Source organism: Coenobita brevimanus, chromosome 26 (genome assembly GCF_032717465.1).
Source record: "Coenobita brevimanus isolate Jiangsu-jjx chromosome 26, ASM3271746v2, whole genome shotgun sequence".
Classification (NCBI taxonomy): domain Eukaryota; kingdom Metazoa; phylum Arthropoda; class Malacostraca; order Decapoda; family Coenobitidae; genus Coenobita; species Coenobita brevimanus.
In genome coordinates, this window is record NC_136979.1 from 23042582 (window position 1) to 23051539 (window position 8958).

Genomic DNA, 8958 nt, shown 5'->3' on the forward strand with positions numbered 1-8958 from the left:
GTATATGAGAGAGGGGTGTGTGAGTTCGGAGGGGGGCAGTGACATGGCGGGGGACAGGGCGACGTGGAGATAATTTGTTTGTGGCCACCTCGAACGGGATTGAGGCGTCTGGTAATAGATAGATAGATAGATGGTAAATGATTGAGTGTTATGTAATGTGAGACAACTCTGCATGTTTTGATGTGTCTGAGTTGGCAACTGTTGCCCGTCGAGAGTATACTCGTAAAATGTAGACGTTTCTCGAATAATGCAAGCTTATATAAGATGGGGTAGAGATTATTAAAAGTTTAGTCGGGTTTCAGTTCAGTGTGAGTGAAGTGCAGTCGGTTTTGGTGTAGTGTCAGTGCAATGCTGTTAGTGAAGTTTGTGAAGAGTTGCTTTGCACATTAAGTGTAATTACTGTCAGTGAATTTTGTATATTTTTGGTACTTGTGAAAACAGTGGCAAACAGTGATGGGTTATTGAAATTTGTATATCATTGGAACTTGAGAAAACAGTGAAGTGTCAAGCATTAAGTGTAATAACTGTGAAGTGTTGCTAAGCATTATGTGTAACAGTAGTTAGTAAAATGTGTATAGCTCCAGTGCTTGTGAGAACAGTGAAGTTGGAAAGCATTAAGTGGAATTATTTGGAAAATAAAGATAGTGAACTTTAAGCAGCCAGTGTTATTTTCGCCTCAGCTGATCTTGTGTACGTACACCTAAGGCTGACCATAGGAAGAACAACTCACTGGGCAACGTCCTTCCTGTACTGTACTACTGCTGTTGGAGCCTGTGGCAGTGTGGGGTGGGGACGTAACACTGGTGTCAGGAGTGGAATTATTATTTCAGGGCTGCAGTGAGTCTAATCTTCGACATGGAGCAAGAAGGTGTCCAGACAAGAGGCCGAACAGGACAGGAAGACAACATGAAGCTATTGGAAGCATGAAGTGTCAAATTATTGGCAATGACTAAATATGTCAGGTTGATATATATATATATATATATATATATATATATATATATGGCCATACCACGTTGAGTACACTGCTTCCCGTCCGATCAACGAAGTTAAGCAACGTTGGGTCTGGTTAGTACTTGGATGGGTGACCGCCTGGGAACACCAGATGCTGTTGGCATAACGTTCTCCCTACATGTCAAGTGGGTTTTTTTGGAGGATTAGTGCCCCTCCCTGTAAAACATATATATATATATATATATATATATATATAGCGTCTGGCAATGAATGAATGAATGACTGAAGGAGAGAAAGAACTCAAAGAACTAAGAGAGGTACAAACTCTACTAGTGAAGGCACATAGGGAACAACTAGAGGCACAATGTGAAGAACAAAATGAATGATATGAACAACTTGAAGAGGCATCGGAGGAGCAACAGAGGGAATTGCAACCGAGGATCCAAGGACAGCCAGATGCATTCATGGGGGAAATCAAGGAAGAACAGCATTTAGACGAACATTTGAAGACAATTAGTGAGGAAATAGTGACGGAGTGCAAAGAGCATGTAGACGAACAGCTGAAGACAGTTAGTAAGGAAATAGTGATGGAGTGCAAACAGCATGTAGATAGCCAGTTGAAGCATGTAGTTGATCATGAGAAGATAATTAGTGAGAATATGGAGGCTGTAGAGAAATACTGCACTGCTGAGCCTCAGGTTAGTGTACAAAGAGCATATGAAAGGAATGGACAGTGTATGGTGAATCTTGACGGATCCCAATCATCTAAAGGTAGCATTACAGGGTTGAATAATCAGAATGCAGAAGTTTTAAGTCCTGGCCTTAATTATGATGCCCCAGTTTTTAGGCCCCAAACTAGTGAAGTGCATGGCTATAATGGGGGTCCAGTTAAAAAGAAACCTCAGGAATATGATGGTAGAGTATCTTGGGAAGCTTACTGTGCACAGTTTGAGTTACCTGCGGATCAGAATGGTTGGAATGATAGGTAGTGGGCAATGCAGCTTGCTACTAGCCTTAAGGGTGCCGCAGTGGTAATTCTGGGCCAGATGTCAGTGATGGAGAAGAACAGTTATCAGTCCCTGGTGAAGGCATGTGACGAGAGGCAACAACCAGCTAGTTTTTTCCAAGAAGCCCCACCCCTGAAGAAATGCAAGAGAACCTTGATGAATAGTGTGTGAGAAGACAGAAGGACAGACAACATGCAGCGTAGTAGGAATGGGAATTGTAGGAAGAAATGCTGCTGTACTGTAGTGATGGGGCAAGTGTCGGATAGAGAAGACCAGGGGAGGATGCAGATGAAGGGTGCAGATTTGCAAACGGTGCTGGAGTGGCTGCAGCAGAGTGCAGTTCGACCGTCATGAGGAGGAGTTTCCAGGTTGGGCCCTGTGACCGGGAGCTGCTGGAGTCAGTGGGATCTTCTTCATTGCAACGGACTACTGGAGCGTCAGTGGGAGACACCCAATGGCCGCAGCTAGTGTTGGCAACTGGTGGTTCTGAAGAAGATGAGGTCTGAGATCTTGGATGAGTCCCATAACCAGATCACTAGTGGGCACCTGGGAGTGAAGACAGTTCTAAGTCGGCTGCGACACAAATTCTACTGGATTGACATGTGTCAGGATGTTGAAGAGTGGTGTCGGACCTGTGATGTGTGCTGTTTCAAGAAGAGGACCAAGACCTTCCAGGAGGACTGGACTGTGTGGAGGAACAAGGACTTCATTGGAAGCGGCATAGAAGAGGACCTGATAAGTTGAAAGATTATTTTGTGTCCAGTTGGATGTTTCGTTAGGATTAGGGTTTATGTTTGTATATATTGTTTAGTTTTGTCGGAACGACAAAGAACTACGGAGGGGGTAGTGTTATGAAGGGAGATTTGCCAGTTAGGTAGTCTCGTACCTTCGAGAAGTTTCTCGTACCGTAAATACCAGTACGAGTCATCAGACTTGCCAGTTTGCCTGTTGTTTGTGAGCCTAGTTATTTCGTAAGTTAAACATTCATTTATTTTTATGCTCTTTTTCTTTATAATGTTTTATTTAAGTGATTGCATGTTAAATTATGTAATTTAAGTTCGTATGGTAAATGATTTAGAGTGTTATGTAATGTGAGACAACTCTGCATGTTTTGATATGTCTGAGTTGGCAACTGTTGCCCACCGAGAGTATACTCGTAAAATGTAGACGTTTCTCGAATAATACAAGCTTATATAAGATGGGGTAGAGATTATTAAAAGTTTAGTCGGGTTTCAGTTCAGTGTGAGTGAAGTGCAGTCGGTTTGGGTGTAGTGTCAGTGCAATGCTGTTAGTGAAGTTTGTGAAGAGTTGCTTTGCAAGCATTAAATGTAATTACTGTCAGTGAAGATTGTATATTTTGGTACTTGTGAAAACAGTGGCAAACAGTGACGGGTTATTGAAGTTTGTATGTCATTGGAACTTGAGAAAACTGTGCAGTGTCAAGCATTAAGTGTAATAACTGTGAAGTGTTGCTAAGCATTAAGTGTAATAGCAGGTAGTAAAATGTGTATAGCTCCAGTGCTTGTGAGAACAGTGAAGTTGGAAAGCATTAAGTGGAATTATTTGGAATATAAAGACAGCGAACTTTAAGCAGCCAGTGATTATTTTCGCCTCAGCTGATCTTGTGTACGTACACCTAAGGCTGACCATGGGAAGAACAACTCACTGGGCAACGTCCTTCCTGTACTGTACTACTGCTGTTGGAGCCTGTGGCAGTGTGGGGTGGGGACGTAACAATATTTAGTGAAGGAGAGCATCTTCAAGAATGTGAATAGTTGAGGAGAAAACTACAGTAGGAAAACTGAACTGTAAGCAGTCTGAAAATGTATAAAACAGACCTGGATATGTATAGAAGTGGAATGATTTCAAGGAAAAGAGGGAAGATTTATCTAGCAGACTGGGATAGAAAAAGAAAACTACCAGTATTATATCAAGTAACTTAAATCACTGCACACTGTTTGAAGGGAAAGGTAATAAAATAGACTATGAATGTAAGAGGAGTGTAATTATTGAGCTAGAATGGAAATTTACTCGTAATAACCAAGACAGGGAAGGTGGCAATAGTATGGGGAAGAAACTATAGCCAAATACATAGAAAGTGGATGTACAACTGTGACAGTACACGCATCTGATGACCTATATTTCCAACATGTTCTGCTGGTTATGGCTGGATGACAGGTGTGGAAAGAAACTGCCGGGATAAAAATGGAGTGTTTGTGCATCCCTTATGTGTTGGTGCTGCAATGAATGTCACCATTCAGCCAGCTTGTACAGAAGCAAAGCAGCCTGCATGTTAAAAGTAATTCTGTAATAACTATGTACTTACATCTTGCAATACAAATTTAGAAACCTATGATGTACTGCTACATGAGAAGAGGTGCACATATCTGGCTATACTGCAGTGTTGTACCTGACTGGATAGCTGGCAGGACATATATCATGGAAGTCTGTGAAGTATGCTGTAATACATTCACTTTGCTCGGATGAACTCCAATCTTGATATTTTTATCAACCTGCTAATAATGGCAAAGAGGGTAAATTATAATACATGCTCAGCCTATACAGTATACCGTTACTAACTTGCTCATAATGCATCCTTTTTAGGCATATCCGTCATTTTTCTCCCAGATGCATCATGTAGGAGAGAATCAACTATGGGCAGCAATACATATCAAGCCTTTCTCAGCCTAGGATTGTAAGACATCAGAGGACCAGAGAAGTAGAAGAGGTGAAATATTAGGCGAATTTATATCCCTGCCTGTACGTAATATTGTGTTGGCTTGGTTTCTTTTTTCCTACTTACATATTTTGACTGAGGCGATGGGCTAGCACTGATCTCCCTTGCTCCAGGTACTCCCACCCACCTCACGTGTAGTAATTGCCGAGTGTACCCGATGCCTCCTCGATAATTAGATGACGCTAATTTCTGCCTCATGCCCTGCCACACACCGCCTAGATGGATGGCCGGTCGGGGATGCTGTTGCGCTTTGCTGGTGGTGTGGTGTTGCTCTGTGGTGCTGGTGATGGTGGTGTGGTGCTATGTTGCTGTCTGGTGGTGGTGTAGGGTTGCGTTCTGGTGGTGGTGGTGGTATTTGGTGCTGCAGTCTGTTGTGGCGTTGCCTTCTAGTAATGTTGTTTGGTTGCCTTCAGGCCGGTAAATGTGATGTGGTGCTGTTCTCTGCTTCTGCTGTGGTGTCACCCAGTGACAAAGTTGTCGGTAGTGATGGGCAACCTCCTGATTAGCTCTGACTTAAAGAAATGCGACACAAATACAGGTATACTGGTACATCATACACACTTGATCAGCTGTGCTGTTGTTTCAGGGCTCTGTTTTTTAGTGGCTTTGGTTATTTCGTAATACCCCATAGATATTTTTTTCTGAGCGTTACATATCAATATCCTCGTGTGTGTTGTTCAGGCAAAGTCTATAGACGTGAAAACAATATAAATAACATGCAAGGCAACACCAACGTATAAATGCGAAGTAAATTACAAAGAAACAGAAGAAACGAAGTCTCCTATGCCATTTAAAAACCATGCATGAGGCTATATAACCGTTGCACAAGGTAAGGGTTAGCTATAGATTTACAGAACATACAGGTGTTCTCTGTAGTATTAGAACATTCATCGGTGGTGGATCTAGTGGGGGAAGTCCAGGGGGTCCAGTCCAGAGGAGGAGGTACAGGGAGTCCATTCCAAAGAAGGTCCAGCTGGTCCGATCCAGAGGGGAGGTCTAAGCGGTCCAGTCTAGAGGAACTGGTACAGGGAGCCCATCCTAGAGGGACTGGTACAGGGGGTCCAGTCAAGGGGGGGTCTAAGGGAAGGTCGTAGAGGTCCGCTCCAGAGGGGGAGGTCCAGGAGTCCAGTGCAGAGGGGGAGGTCCAGGGGTGAACTCCAGCGGGGAGGTTTAGGGAGTCCAGTCCAGAAGGGGAGGTCCAGGGGTCCAGTCCAGAGGGGGAAGTCCAAGGGCCCAGTCAAGGTAGGAAGGTCCAGGGATCCAGGCCAGAGGAGGAGGTCCAGGGGTGAGGTCCAGAGGGGAGATTTAGGGAGTCCAGTCCAGAGGGGGAGGTCCAAGGGTCCAGTCCAGAAGGGGAGGCCTAGGGGGGGTCCAGTCCAGAGGGAGAGGTCTAGGAGGTCCAGTCCAGGGGGAGAGGTCTAGGGAATCCAGTCCAGGGGGAGAGGTCTAGGGAATCCAGTCCAGGGGAAGAGGTCTAGGGAATCCAGTCCAGAGGGGGAGGTCTAGGGGGTCCACTCCAGGGAGGAGGCCTAGGGGATCCAGTCCAGAGGGAGAGGTCCAAGGGTCCAGTCCAGAGGGGAAGGCCTAGGGGGTCCAGTCCAGAGGGAGAGGTCTAGGGGATCCAGTCCAGGGGAGGTCTAAGGGGTCCAGTCCAGGGGGGGAGGTCTAAGGAGTCTAGTGCAGGGGGTCCGATCTAGAGAGGGAGGTCCAGGGGGTCCAGATTCCCCTCAACTACTGTACTATTTGTCACGAATCAATTCGCGACATTTCCTTTTTGTGAGAAGCCACGAACTATTAGTGGAAAACTCACTGTGTATCGCTCAGTTAACCGTTTCTCTCTCCATTTCGGGGTATACTTTTCAAATCATTCGTCACCGTTTTCAGGGGTGACCGATTTGATGCACGTCACTAAGTGCGCTACTGAGCGATACTATTGTTTCTTTATCGTTCGCCCCTGCTCCTCAACCGTTAGCCACGCCTTCTTCTGGTGGCTTGTCGTCCTGCCTATGCATTATTTGAATTCAGTCTTGTGTTTGCTGTGACGGAGAAAGGGTCTGTGCTCAGAAGTGGAGAGGTCAGCTAGCACCCCAAGCTCCATTAGTACAGTTAATCCCAGTACTCCCACCTTAGTGGTGATACATAGTATTCATCGACTGGTATTTCTTTTGTGTATTTTGTAGTTTTAAGAGCTTAGTTAAGGTGTTTTTCCTAGGCGTAAGTATTTAGCTTCTGTGTGAGTGAGCGAGTGCGTCTCATTTAATTTGATTTGAAATGTAATGTTAAATTTATTTTTGTGATTAATAAATTTAACAGTTCTATTTCTTGAGCTTAATGTAGAGTAAAAATCTTGTTTCATTTCTCCATAATTAAGCTTATTTTCCATACAGCTCCTAGCTTGCATAAACATTTACTATTCATAACTGGTACTTAGACCAGTCTTGTTGTATTAACTTAAAATCCGTTGTGCCAGGAGTTAATGCATCAGCAAGAACCTGATGTTATTATTATTAGTATTAGTTATTTATTGTCAGGGGTGATGTAACTTTCTCCAGAGGCTAACAGTACAGTAATTCAGCAATTGTGAGTAATTAGTCTCTGCTGTGTACTGTTGAGAAAGTTTATAAATTCTCGTTCTTAGAGAATCGTGCACAAGCCAGCGTAAAGTAATCGTTGCTTGATGTAGCAAGACAATCATTGTCTCTGCTCTTCAATATTATTGAATATTATTATCAAATTAAATAATATTTAACCATTTATATCAAAAATACTGCGATAATATAAAAACCCCGTGACAATTGGCGACCTCATTCCAGGATATTAACTCCTAGCTCTAAAGCTATTCACGAGATAGTGCTCACTCATTCATATTTAGGTATTTATCATTAAAGTTTATAGGCACAAGCTTACTGGTGTTTACCGTTAATTTAGCAAGTGAATTTTGCTTTATTAATCAATAGAATACTTAACTCTAGTTTATTTTTGGTAACGCCAGACAATTTTATTCGCTTCTGGGTAGTCGCCGTACCATTGTGTTTATTATTGAGTCTTCCCAGTCATTTACATTTTTGATTTATTCTTTGCCAGTTAACTGGATAAGACTGGTCACCACTAGCTTGTGTCTGTATTCTTTACTTTTGTTTATTAGTATTCGTCGCTAAGCAGTCAGTACTCAATTTCGGTTTGCTTAATAAATTAGCGAAATGGCTACTACTGTATTTTTACAGGAAGCCAAAGAAATGGGTCTTTCGGACCCAACCGAAATTAAAGAGTATATACTCTCACGGCATAATCAGGAGCAGCAGCGCGAGAATGATGCTCGTGAAGAGCGTAGGATTCAGCGCGAGTACGAGCGAGAGCAGCGCGAATGCGAGCGAGAACAGCGCGAATACGAGCGTGAACAACGAGACAGAGAACGAGAGCATGAACGTGCCGAGCGAGAAGCACGTGAAAAACATGAACTTGAAATGATGAAGCTCAAGCGAGATTCCTTGGCTTCAGACACGTCTGGTGCAGTTGGTCAAAGCTCCACGAGCGTTCCCCCTGCACATGTCCTGGCGACCCCACGCATCAAGCTTCCTTCATACAAGGAAAGCGAGCGAATCGAGCCGTACATAGCTCGTTTTGAGGACATGGCTGACTTATATCAACTGGATGAGGCAGCTAAGCGGCTTCAGTTTCTTAGCCTATTTGAGGGCCCTGCCCTCGATATTCTCCACAGAATTCGTGGAGACAATCTCACATATGAGATGATGAAAGCTGCACTCATTAAGGCGTATGGTCTCACAGTAGACGACGCCAAAGTTCAGTTCATGCGAGCTCGTCTCCAAGACAAGGAGACAGCTGTTCAGTTCCTTGATCGCCTCACAGCTTACTTAAATGAGTGGATGGAGAAAGATGAAACTCCTTCCACGCGTGAGGGGATAATTGACCTTATGCTGCGTACACAGCTAGAGAGGTCGTGGCCTGCTGAGCTCATAGCACAGCTTAAGATCTGCCAGGTGAAAGATGCCAGCCAAATGGCAGAGAAGGCTGACGCATTCTTTACTGCATACGGGTATCAAGCTCGTAAGCAAAACACCTGGAGCAGAAAAGATACTGATAAGTCTGGGAAGCAGTCTCAGACTGAATCCCAGCAACAAGGTCATTCTCAGAATAATGGCCAAGGTCCAAAACCGCAGTGGAAGGACCAGGGGCAAAACACTCAGAAACCTGAGTGGAAGCGGTACAACAAGCACCCCAACCAGCAGCAGTATCAACCAC

The 8958-nt window shown here is 44.1% G+C and overlaps 1 pseudogene; it reads left to right on the top strand.

Annotated features, from left to right (window-relative positions):
• The first annotated feature begins 998 nt into the window (after positions 1-998).
• On the top strand, positions 999-1117 carry LOC145394239 (5S ribosomal RNA; annotated as a pseudogene).
• Positions 1118-8958: the final 7841 nt, after the last annotated feature.